Source organism: Bacillus rossius, chromosome 16, assembly GCF_032445375.1.
Source record: "Bacillus rossius redtenbacheri isolate Brsri chromosome 16, Brsri_v3, whole genome shotgun sequence".
In the NCBI taxonomy this organism is placed as follows: domain Eukaryota; kingdom Metazoa; phylum Arthropoda; class Insecta; order Phasmatodea; family Bacillidae; genus Bacillus; species Bacillus rossius.
The window spans coordinates 29,224,590-29,237,622 of NC_086343.1; the positions used below are offsets into that span (position 1 = coordinate 29,224,590).

The window sequence follows — 13,033 nt, forward strand, 5'->3', positions numbered from 1 at the left end:
CTTGCCGTCACGTCCCGGGTTTGTAATATTAATTAACTTCATGACTAAATTTGCATAGAGCAGCTTCGGGCTTGCAAGCTCTATTTCTTAGAGGCCTGCTGAGACCAGCGAGTCTCGGCACGACCGAGTGTCTCGTGGACCCTCTTTCCCAGCCTCGTTGCGTTTTTTGTCCACCCACACCACCAGCTCCCCCCCCCCCCCCTTTTTTGGTTCTCAGAATTTGGCCCAGGATCATCGCCCTGACGTGAACTCGCCAGGCAGTGGCCAACTTCAAGGACGATTTGCCACAGAAAAAATTTGTGCAGATATGGACCACCCACGACATCTAGTGGCAGAAACTGTTACTTCTGCTCTTGTCGCCAGCGAGTGGAGCTAACGCCCGCGACACCTAGTGGCGACTTTGCTAACCTCCTTCTTTCCTTCCCCTTTAGGCCGCCAGAGAGCAGCACCGGCTGCGCCATAAGGCCCTATGCTTTCTACTCGCGTCCTGTAAAAGTCGATCCTATGTAGCTTTCTGTGCCCGCTGGTAGAGAGCGCAGTGCTCGTCCCTCGGCGTAACAACTGAAGGTGTCGTTGCGCTCACCTCGGTCACCTCCGGAAGTTTTCGGTCCAGAGCCGAACCTTCCCTCTCTTTTGCCTAGGGCCGAGCGCCCGTTTTAATTAGGAGCTTTGTCCGCCATTGCGGCACTTAGACTTCGGCTACTTACCGCGTTATCTTGGCGTCTCTTCGGTTGAGAGGCTTTTTTGCGGCAACGACGAACTCTTCCTTCGAATTAGGAATGTAGTCATCGGTGTTAAGGGATGTGATCCCAGTATCTAAATTTAGTAGTAGCTAGTCAGTCGTTGTAATTAGGCAACAAATAATGTTTTAGTTTACATTTTATTAATTTTTTCTTCCTAAATCATGGTTTCTTCCGCGTCATCCCGCGCTATTCTCGGTCCGCGCCTTTCGGATGTCGGCGCGAGACATCTCCTGAGCCCTGGAGCTACACCCTGTTTGGTGAGTTACTTCGATCTTTTTCCTCTCCGAATTCCCGTTTGTTGGCCTTCGCGCCGACTGTGTTTGACCGTCTGGAAGCAGGTCTAATTCGTCTGAATTTGGCTTGTGTTTCAGACAGGGTCCAACATTTTGGCGCCGAAATTGCAGTCGATTTTAAACTGACTTCCCGATGAGCTAGAGACTTGGAAACTTAAAACACGGCTCAGAATTGGGAAAAAAAAATGCATACAACAGACTAACAAGGAGACAATAATTACTTAAATAATTTTTTGAAGTGAAAACTTCTTTAGCCGCGTTGAGCGGTTTTCGGTAGGGGGCAAAACTTATGGGTTCGCGTCACCGACATGCTAGTGACGTGTTGCGCCAGACTGGCGACGCGCAGCAGCCTGTGTACATGTATACGCATAAATACACTAATGCATTTTATATGCTCGACTGTATCATGTGGGTGTGGGACTCTTTTTGGATGGGCAAAATCTTGTGAGTTCGCATCACCGACATACTGTAATAGCAGTAAGTGAAGTTAAATTGACCGCGTTGAGCGATTTTCTTTCGTTTATTTATTTACGTAGTGAATGTTGATTATTAGTGTATTTAAGTTCATATTTTTTTGATTTTTCAAGGATAAAACTTCATTTATTCTCATTTTAAAGTTATGAATTTTTAATTTTATTTTTATTTATATCGCTAGTATTGGCTATTTTTTTAGCAGGTAGTTAAGTCTAGGTTATGTTTTTTTTCTCTTTTATTTATTTACGTAGTGAATTTCTTCGAATGTCAGGTTATTGATTTATGAGAGGTACATAATGTTGATTATTTAGGGTTTTAAGTTCATATTTTGTTAATTTTTTTAATGATAAAACTTAATTTCTTCTAATTTTAAAGTTATTATTGGTAGGGGCAAAACTTATGGGTTCGCGTCACCGACATGCTAGTGATATAATATAAAAACCATTTTCTTACGTACATTTGACGTATAAATGTTATATTACACATTTAAAAACAAAGTTTTGAGTTTTCACTTCTGTCGACAGTCCCCATGACAGCCTTTTTTTTATGTACCACGTTTTTAAAACTGACTAAAATGTATAAAATAACTTCTCCTAGGTCTATAGATATTCATAACCCCATACAGATTTTCCAGAAAATTTGTGTCTGTAAATTTTTAATACCTATGAAAATACTTGTAAGATTTAATACGAAAATCGTGGGGCGCATTCAATAGATAACGAATTTAGGGAGTAGCTGTCGTTGAGAAAACTCACACAACAGTTCATATCAATTGCAGAGCAAAACAATTGTTAGTGACTTAGGTGCAGAGATTAGGGAAGGAGGCCATGAAGACTATTCCCCGCCCCCCCCCCCCCCCATTTCTTTTATTTTCACACACCAATATGGTGGACGTTTGTTTATATTTGTATCAGCTGTTTTAGTCTGCTTTTACTTACGACTATAGTCAAGATTTTAAGAAGAAATTTAGATAAAAGTATTACTGGTTAATATGTTATACATATCAAAAGTCCAAAACGAATCTTCATAATACTTACAAGTGTAATTATATGAACTGAATTTTTTTTCTTCAATTTAACCTCCAATACAGGTACAGCTGGTACATTTGTAAACTGGCTGCCGCCGTATTGGTTCGTGCAGTACACTGAAACCCCCTCTCGCCTATAGAATCGGACCTTATGCACCATTAGTAAATTTCCGCAATCTCTGCTCGGGAGAACTATTCATGCATCAATTATCTGTTTGGAGTTAGGAACCCGTATGATGTTATTTATCTGCAAGAGGCTAAGGGATATTATTTTAGTCCGTTTTAAAAACATGGTATGGTATTGTAAATTTTTATGTATTTCTAACCTAACTAAAACTAGGGGGATTATTTGCAAAAGGGGGGGGGGGGGGGTCAGGGTTAGGGAGGGACTTGGGTACGTCTCAGGTCGAAACCTGTACGCCTGGTCGTGCTAGGGGGGTCGTTACCACAACGCCGAACGTACAATAACGCCGAATACCATAACGCCGAATGCCAAATTTACCGCAACGCCGACAGCTAGAAAACTGCCGTGTACCACAACGCCGAAATACAGTAACGCCGAAAAATTGTTGCTGCGGGGAGGGGGGGGGGGGGCACAGGAGCAAAATGAAAAACAACTGAATGAATGTGTGTGTTTCTTAAATGTATCTTAACGCCGAAATACCACAACCTAACCTAGCCTAGCCTAGCCTAGCCTAGCCTAGCCTAGCCTAGCCTAGCCTAGCCTAGCCTAGCCTAGCCTAGCCTAGCCTAGCCTAGCCTAGCCTAGCCTAGCCTAGCCTAGCCTAGCCTAGCCTAGCCTAGCCTAGCCTAGCCTAGCCTAGCCTAACCTAACCTAACCTAACCTAACCTAACCTAACCTAACCTAACCTAACCTAACCTAACCTAACCTAACCTAACCTAACCTAACCTAACCTAACCTAACCTTACCTTACCTTACCTTACCTTACCTTACCTTACCTTACCTTACCTTACCTTACCTTACCTTACCTTACCTTACCTAACCTTTATGACAGTCCTGCAATGAAATTTTTCAGCGTTAATGTAATTCGGCGTTGTGGTAATTCGGCGTTGTGGTAATTCGGCGTTGTGGTAATTCGGCGTTGTGGTAATTCGGCGTTGTGGTAATTCGGCGTTGTGGTAATTCGGCGTTGTGGTAATTCAGCGTTGTGGTAATTCAGCGTTGTGGTAATTCGGCGTTGTGGTAATTCGGCGTTGTGGTACACAGCAGTTTTCTAGCTGTCGGCGTTGTAGTCAATTTGGCATTCGGCGTTATGGTTTTCGGCGTTATTGTACGTTCGGCGTTGTGGTAATTCGGCGTTGTGGTGCGTCCCCGAGCTCAAGGGATTAGCCACGCATTCATCGTGTTCTTGGTTCGGTGACCGGCCAGCCACGAGGCAGCGACTGAAGCCACGACTTAGATCCGAGACTGCAACCAGTCAAGTTGGGCCCAGATGAAACCCGCGTAGACACAGGGACAACTCCGGGCGCGCACGTGCGCGGTGAAATGGGGGCACGTGTCAGCAGCGCAGGAGAGCGCGGCAGGCAGAGGGTGGTCCCGACGAAGAGTGGGAGACCTAAGATGCACATAAAGTTCTGCCATTCCCGATTACACCCGAATAATTCACCTTCGGCCAACTTCGGGATTTGTTTTATTTTTGCGCAGGAAAAATGAATTCAAATATTAAAAGTGGTCGGTTAGGTTAGCTACATTATAACACTTTAAAACACTACGGACGGTTAGTTAGGTTAGTATAGCTACATTAAAATAAACAGAGAAATATAAATATATAAATATATATATATAAATAAACCCGAGGTTGGCCGAAGGTGAATTGTTCAGGCGTAATCGCGAATGGCAGAACATTATGTGCATCTTAGGCTTCCCGACGAAGAGCTGGTCGGGGCAGAGACGGTGGAGTCCACCAGGCGGCGAACAGGTTAGAACACGTCCAAAATTAGCCGCTCGCTCGCGAAACTTTGCGGCCATAATAATAAAAAAACAAAACAATAAAACCACTAATAAGTTCCCCGCTTGCTTTCACGGCCATTGTCTGAAGTAGCTTGGGTTCTGGGTTGTAGCCGCGTCCTTGGCGAATAATTAAAAGACGTTTCGGTCGACATTGCAGTCGCCATCATCAGGGAGCAGTTACCTACTGTAAGCGCGGCTACAACCCAGAAGCCAAGCTACTTAACAAAACCACTAATTTGTGAGATTTTCATAGGGTAAAGTAAGGTAATTTCGTGACACAGGTAATTTCGTGACATTTTTTATGACGTTTGTAACGAAAATACCAGCGGTTTTTTGGAGCTGCATTTTGGTCTGGTAGTTTCAGCGTTCTCCATTAGATAATGTGGTATGTATCGTTCGTGTCTTGGAATGCGTCAACGTCACAAAACAAAAGTTTTCGTAAAAGTGAGCAAAGTGTCATTAAATTGAGTACTCTTTTGCAGGTTTAACTTCGAATATTCATAAAAGGATCCATGTACATGGTATGTTAGCATTTAATACACAGTTTTGTAGAGAATCTAAACCTCTTACAGTGTGAATAATGTTATGATTTTCCACGTCTGCATACAGTTGTTATTGCTTATGTTGTTCATGGCGTTTCTTAGCATTTTTGTCCTTGTTAAAAATACATTTTCAAAGCCTTTAATATGAATTGATCTTGTAAGTTTTCTAAGCTTGTTAGAACAAAATTATTATGAGAGTTTGTGTTGTAAATTAAGTTTACAATAACTTAGTTTCACTTAGAAAGCTAATTATAGTGTGTCACGAAATTACCTATATCACGAAATTACTTATTGTCTACCACAAAAATATATTGGCTCTTATTTTATTTTTCAGTTGAATGATGAATAAAACAAAAATTAAATACAGAAAATATGACTCAAGACAGTTAATTGCAGCTGCTGAATTCGTTAAACAACAAAATTGTTCACTTTATAAAGCCTCCAAGGAAATGGGTGTGCCATGGAGTACACTAAGAGACTGTCTAAAAAATAGCACCTGTGAAAACAGAAATGAACCTCTGCCAAAACTAGGAAGACCATTCGCTCTCACTTCAAACCTAGAAATTAGTCTGTATAATTACATCATAGAGATGCAAGAGTTAGGATTAGGTTTAACTGTTTCTACAGTAAGGAAATTAGCACATGAACTCGCAAAAAGTGCCGGCCGTGAAAATTTATTAAATTCCGACAGTGAAAGTGCAAGCAAATGGTGGTGGACATATTTCATGAGTAGGTACAATCACTCATTAAGATCTCCAGAAAAACCTTGCAGCATACAGGGCTTCTATGGCAAATGAAGAAATCATTGGGGATTTTTATATTAAATTAGAGGAATTACTGGACAGATTGGATATCAAAGAAGCACCTGATAGGCTATGGAACTGTGACGAAACAGGTCTTTCGTATGTCGTGAAAGCAAACAAAGTTGTAACAGCAGTGGGAAAGCGATATGTTTATAAGAGAGTTTATGCAGACAGGGGAGAATAACATACACTTTTGGGATGTGTGTGCACAAATGGGACATGTATTCCGCCTATGATTATTTTCAAAGGTGTCAGGTGGAACGATAACCTAAAGAGAGATTGTTTGCCTAATGCAATAGGGAAGTTGTCTCCAAAAGGGTGGATTAACAGTGATCTGTACTTTGAATGGTTCCAGTTCTTTGTAGCCTCCATTCCTCCTGCTCGACCAGTCATCCTCTTCATGGATTCACACGCATCGCATATTAACCCTGAAGTTATTTCGTTTGCGAAAGAAAATCAGATTTTCTTATTTACTTTCCCAGCCCATACAACTCATTTGTTGCAACCGTTAGATGTAGGAGTTTACAAATCCCTAAAATCACATTGGGGTCAACATTTAACTCCTACATGAAGGAAAATCCAACGGAAAAACCAAATAGAACAAATTTTCATACGATTATGAATACTGCCTTTATTGAGAGCTTCTGCACTAAGAACATTACAAATTCTTTCAAGAAAACGGGAATTCATCCATTCAACAAGTGTGCTATTCCTAAGGAAGCTTTTGAACCCTCCAAACTAACAAACAAGCCTCTACCTCAAGAACAGCCGGAAAAGGATCAGATATTGGTAGCTGACAAGATCTTGGTCCTGCAATCAATGTCAAGAGACACCCTCATTAACAAAGGAAAGATAAAGCGAGACTCAAGTGCAAGATGCCTTACTCCAGTAGGAGAAATTACCACCTTGGGGTCAATAAAATACGCATCATTGAGACCTGCCACTTCAACTTTAAATGCTGCCCTACCAACATCGAATCCTGTAATGTCATCATCGAAGGATATCTTATCAACCACAAAGGCTACCCCATCAACGTCCAAGGCTGTCCCATCAACTACTAAGGCTACCCCATCAACTTCCAAGGCTGTCCCATCAACTTCCAAGATTGTCCCATCAATTTCCAAGGCTGTCCCATCAACTATTAAGGCTACCCCATCAACTTCCAAGACTGTCCCATCAACTACTAAGGCTACCCCATCAACTTCCAAGGCTGTCCCATCAACTACTAAGGCTACCCCATCAACTTCCAAGGCTGTCCCATCAACTTCCAAGATTGTCCCATCAACTTCCAAGGCTGTCCCATCAACTACTAAGGCTACCCCATCAACTTCCAAGGCTGTCCCATCAACTTCCAAGATTGTCCCATCAACTTCCAAGGCTGTCCCATCAACTTCCAATATTGTCCCATCAACTTCAAAAGCTTCGACACCAACATTAGAACCGTTCATATCTGGTCCAGAACTTCGCGAATGCAAGACAAAATCAAAGGAAGTCCAAATTCTTTATGAAGATTGGATCTGTGGTATGTGCGGGAACAGTTATTTCAGAGACGTTCAAATAAGAAATGGCGCTAAATGGGTACAATGCTGTTATTGCTTGATGCCTTATCATGAAGAGTGCCAACCTGCTGATTCTGGGGAACTAGTTTTCATGTTTGATAACTGTGCTAATGCTGAAAGTGAGTTGAGCGAGGTAAGCATCTAAAAAAAACTAGACTAAACCTAATTTTTCGAAGGTTATTTGAACATTTTTTTGAAGAAATGAAGAAAACAGCAATTAGAATGCATGTTACAAGTTAAAATTATATTATTTGTTATTATAGTTGGTATTTGTTTGAAAATATTTGTATTGTTATTGTATCACGAAATTGCCTAACCCCTATCACGAAATTAGATACCCATATCACGAAATTACCTGTCAAACCATTTAAAATTTGAAATTAAATTTTGTGTTGAAAATATGTATATAATTGCAAGTTTATTACTTATAATGTTAGTATTACACAGAAGTTAAACAATTTTGGCCAAATACGACAGTAATGGTTGAATAAAACAATATTTATTAACGAAAAATTAATTTTATCACGAAATTACCTTACTTTACCCTACATTTTTCACGATTTAAGAAAATTTAAATGTTGCTGACTTAAAATAACTAACCCAAGTTTATTTTTTTTTTGGGTAAGATCACCCAGAGAAGAAGAAAAAAAAGTCCTCCTGAAAAAAAAGAAAATTGTAAAGAAATAATTTCTGCAAGTATTGCAACGCTTTAACAACGATTTTACGTGTTTACGTTTGTCATCCGTCCAACCGCAAACCGTTCATCCGACAACCTGTAGAGCGATTCTAAATTATCTGCGCGTCCGTCCTAACATTGTTCCATTTGAATGCTGTCATCTGACTGCAAGGCTTAAACTCTAGATCAGTCACCACTGCTCTTGTAAAGATAAACTATCATATCAGCTCAGAACAAATAAATATAATATTTTATTAAATATATATTTCAAATTACCGTACGTTATTAATTACGCTTCCAGTCTCGGTAGATTTTTTTCCTTCAAATATCTAACTTCAAAACATATTCAAACGCAAATTAATACATGCCATGGAAACAGTTAAATAATTAAACTTTTAAAGCATTCTAAAATTAAGGCAGTGACTTGCAAACGTTTTTGAGGTTATGATTTCATCCGTCCGTCCGTTTAAAGTAATAGCTTGGGAATCTTTTGACGGACATTAATTACAAGTCATCTACACGTGAACTGTTTCGTTATCTGTTTATAAAGTGAAGTGAAAAGTTAATGTGGTTTTCATTGCTTATTACAACAACAATTTCGGCAATAAAGGTTAATAATTCTTGCATTTTAAAAATCTGATTACTAGTATAATTTCAAGTATTTATTCTTTTATTATTAAAATAAAAATGATTCAATTTTATTCATAAAAGTATGCACTCATTTCATCAATGTTTTGTTATGACGTTGTCACGTTAAACTATCGTCCGTAAACCGACTTTACAAGAAAACCATTTTTTTTTTTAGGGTCTTCTGATAGGCTTGAGGCCAAGTGATTGAGTGACGGACGCACGGAAAGTAACTGACGGACGCAACGGATCACTGCGAGTCCAGATTCATTTAGGTAGGCACTGTCCCAACCTAACCAAGCTGTAAGACGTGCAACAGAAAAATAGACGAAGATACATGAAAGTGTATCGTTCGGGCGACTGACTCAGGGTCATTGGGGAGAAACTCTAATTACCGAGACTGAGGCCTAGTTTTTTGAAGTAGTTATGGGCCCGTCCGCTAGATAGTTGTTTTCATAATATATTGCTGACATAACTACAATAATTTATTAGGAGAAGTAATGTGTAAGCTATTATCAGGCAAACAAACCAGTGAAAATTCTCTCTATTTAGGTAGCCACTAATTTTGTGGTGTGTAATACAATGAGTTTTTGCACCTCATACTCCTTTATTTATTACATGACGGTTTATTAAAAAACAGCGTTAAGTATTTCGCATCGATTATAACTTAATATCATTAAAAAAAAAAGGTATTTTCCGATTTTTTATTTGCTGGTAGTTATGGGACCGCCCAACAGATAGCGACACATGTCGCGTGAAACATGCTTTCAGTTTCCACTGTAAGAGTCGCACTTCTTTATTTCCCTCCTTGTTCTGTGCTCAGGGTCAATGAATGTTGGGTTTGCGTCTTGCCCCACCCCCTCCCGGCATTCCAATGCTCATTACAGGGCCTGCCACATTCACGCAGTCGCAGACTTGTCTGATGCGTCGGGGCTGATGGGCGCAGATGCGGATGCGGCATTGATTGGTTCGCGTGACTTGTGACATCAGATCCTGACGGTGCAGTCGCTTGGAGCGGATCTGTCTGAACGGAGCTGGCTAACTTAAACTTCCGAGGTCAGACAGACCAGTCAGCACATCTGGATCTGACATCGTGAACAATATTTTTCCCCCCCCCCCCCAAAATAAACACGTTCATTGTAGTTTTATATAATTTCGTATTGGGCACCATTTTGTTTAGTTTGTTTCCATCAAGTTGCTTTAAAACGGAAAACGAAGTAATCGAAAAGTAAATAAAATTGTGAACGTGTGTAGGTTTGAAAATGACAGGACTGGTCCAGTTAAATTGTCAAAAGCATCCAAATTCAATTGATACATATATACAAAATTTCTCTTTTGTATAAAGCTCTCAAGTAGAGCATATATATAAACATATACCGTGCCGCCCTCTATGTGTAATCACGTGAACCCGATGAACCAGACAAAAAAAAAGACGGCCCTAGCCAAGACCCTCCTACAACAAACACTTAGTTTTAGTTAGGAAAAAAAAATGTGAGTTATTTTAAATATAAAAATTATTTTAGATTTAAGTTATGACTTAAATTCTTTACGGCCAGATGACAAGAGTCGTCGCTACTCCCCTCCGCTCCCCGCGCATCGTCCTGTCTCGGCGCTGTTATCTGTCGCTGAGCGGCCTTGGGAATTTTGCGGGCCGCCGCGCGGAGTGGCGCGAATTGACGCCGCTCTTCTGGACTGTTCGGGCGTCGGGTCGGCCCGGGATGACGCGACTCGTCACCGGCCTCTATCGTCGGTTCGAGAAGGGCACCACAAGTATATAAGCAGCGACGCCGTCCACGACGGGGGTTAAGCGACGAGTGCCGAGTTCCGAGCAAAGGGAAGTGCGACGTCGGCGAAGAGGGTGAGAGAACCCTCCCCCCTCCCCCAGAGAGTGGCGCGACGCGGAGTTCGACTGGATAGTGAGAGTGCGGTGACTGAGTGGCGCGAGACTGTTTGTGGACAGGCGCGAGGTAAGGGGTGAACCACTCACTGTCAAGCCTAGCTCCAGTGAGGAGTGCGAACTGCGGAACTTGACACACATTGAGTGACTTGAGAATGAACATTTTTAAGTGCCAGTGATTTGACATCGGACCCTTTAAGTAAATTATTAATGTAATTAGTAATCAATAAAACAGTAATAAAACTTAATTGGGCTATACAATCCAAAACCAGTTCTCGCCATTATAAATCATAACAAAAATTTAAATATGTGAACACGAAATTGATAAAAAAAATAGCTAAAGCATTTTTTTCTGTCAAAAATATATATGTAAATATTAAACTTATATTCATAACTGTGCGTGCTTACATTGTGTGATCTCCTCTACAGGTCCGAAACTATGCATATCAGTGTCCTGGCTATGTCTGAGAATATACGTCCCGTCTGCATGTTTATGCATCCTACTCAAGTCTGCGACTCCAACTACATTTAGTGTCCTGTCTACGTGTCTGAGACTCTACGTCCTGTCTGCATGTCTGCGCTTCCCCCTGGTTGTGACTGCTCCTCCGCAAGTCTGCGACTAGAAGCAAGGGCGTCGCCAGGGGGGTAAGGGGGCAGTTGCCCCCCCCCCCCCATAGAACCCTAGAGATTCAAAAAAATGTAGCCAAATGCAAAAAAAAAATACATACTTTTCAAACAACTTGCCCCCCCCCCCCCAGGCCATCGGCTGGCGACGCCCTTGACTCTAGGTACATCAGTGTCCTGTCTACGTGTCTGAGACTCTACGTCCTCCATACAGAGTCCGAGGGCGACTCACTGGTGCAGTAGATGGAGCTCCACGAGGCCGAGCAAGGAACGCGGCCATCCCTCTGCGACCAGAAGCTGCGCGCGGCCGCCGCGTGGCGCTGCGTCACCTCCAGCATGGCGCGACCCTCCCGCCGGAGTCCATCCGCCGCCACTGGCCGGGCCCGCAGGCTCGCTCATCAGCGCCGCCGTGACGTCACGCGCCGCCAATTGCCCGCCCACCCGGCCGCCGGGGTCGCTGGACCGCTCCCACTACACCCACCCCTTCCTCACTCCCCGCCTGCTTGCCCGGTGCACCACGTCCTGTCAGCATGCTCGACCATCCCACTGGTGGTGTGTCTTCCACATGTCTTCGACTCTATGCACATGCGTGTCATGTCTACGTGCCCGCATGTCTGTATATCCACCTGGTTGCGTGTCCAATACAAGTCTGCGACTCTATGCACATGTGTTCTGTCTGCTTGTCTGCACATCCACCTGGTTGTGTGTTCTCCTCAAGTCTGCGACTCTATGTACCTGCCTCACGACCAACACCGAGCTCCAGTACGCCACTGTGGTTGGTATAGTCTGTCGCACGCTGCGACTGCAGCACAGAGTAAATGGAGACCACTGTACCCAGATTGATACCTGTGTTGTTCAAATAAAAAATAATTATTTTTTATATCATCTTTAAATATAATTAGTTTAAGTATTTTTTTAAATTTAATATTGGTGATTTTTAAAACTATTGTTTAATGTCTATGTGGCGGTACATCGTGAAGACCAGTGGCGGATCCAGGATTTTGGTTTGGGAGGGGCTTGACCCAGCTGAGGCTAGGCTTTATCAAGGCAAACACTAAAACAATAGTGGACCCAGATGCTTTTGGAGGGGGCTTGAGCCCCTTAGCCCCCCTCTCTGGATCCGCTACTGGTGAAGACATCTACCGCACTACGCCAACCATGCGGCTGTCAGCACCGGCTGTCCCGTCGGTGTTTGTACACCCCTGGGCCAGAATGCAGCACACCCTCCAGGAGTTCCGTTATCTCGGATGCCAAGGGGATTATCACCCCTCCTCCGCGCGGGCTAGCAGGCTGGCGAGGAGGAAAGGAGAGACAGTTCCAGTCTGTCTCTTAGCACGAGTAGGCTGTTGTGTACTGTACACAGATGTAAATTTGCTAGCGCACTCTACGGCGCAAATAAATAGTGTGCAACAGTAGACCTATCCGTTTATTCTAGCATGGCCTACCTGCCCCTCCCGAATAATCAGTAGCCTCGCGGCTACAGTGGTGACCCCGACGTGATAGGGGCAAGGCTAGTATGCGTTCCGAAATAAGTGTCACGCGATATGCATGTTTTGCGTAATATAACCGACCTGTCGCACCGCATGTTACGCGCGTCGCACGTCGCCCGCAAGACACATCGCTCGCGGCGTCCGTCATCCGCGTTGCACGTCATCCGCGTTGCACGTCACCCGCGACGCACGTCATCCGCGTCGTACATCACCCGCGCCGCAAGTCGAGCGCGTGTCACGTCATCCGCGTCGCACATCACCCACGCCGCAAGTCATCCGCACCGCGTGTCGTCCGCACCGTATGTC

General features: G+C 43.0%; 1 protein-coding gene and 1 long non-coding RNA gene across 2 annotated transcripts in view; one reads left to right on the forward strand and one right to left on the reverse strand.

The window, feature by feature from the left end:
• The window catches only part of LOC134540347 (uncharacterized), a 74,141-nt gene that overhangs the window by 42,781 nt on the left and 18,327 nt on the right, over positions 1-13,033 (reverse strand). The gene's annotated exons all lie outside the window — the stretch shown is intronic.
• On the forward strand, positions 699-12,117 carry LOC134540016 (uncharacterized). Its single transcript, XR_010076383.1, has 2 exons — positions 699-1,000; positions 11,452-12,117. It is a non-coding gene; the product is annotated as an uncharacterized LOC134540016 (long non-coding RNA).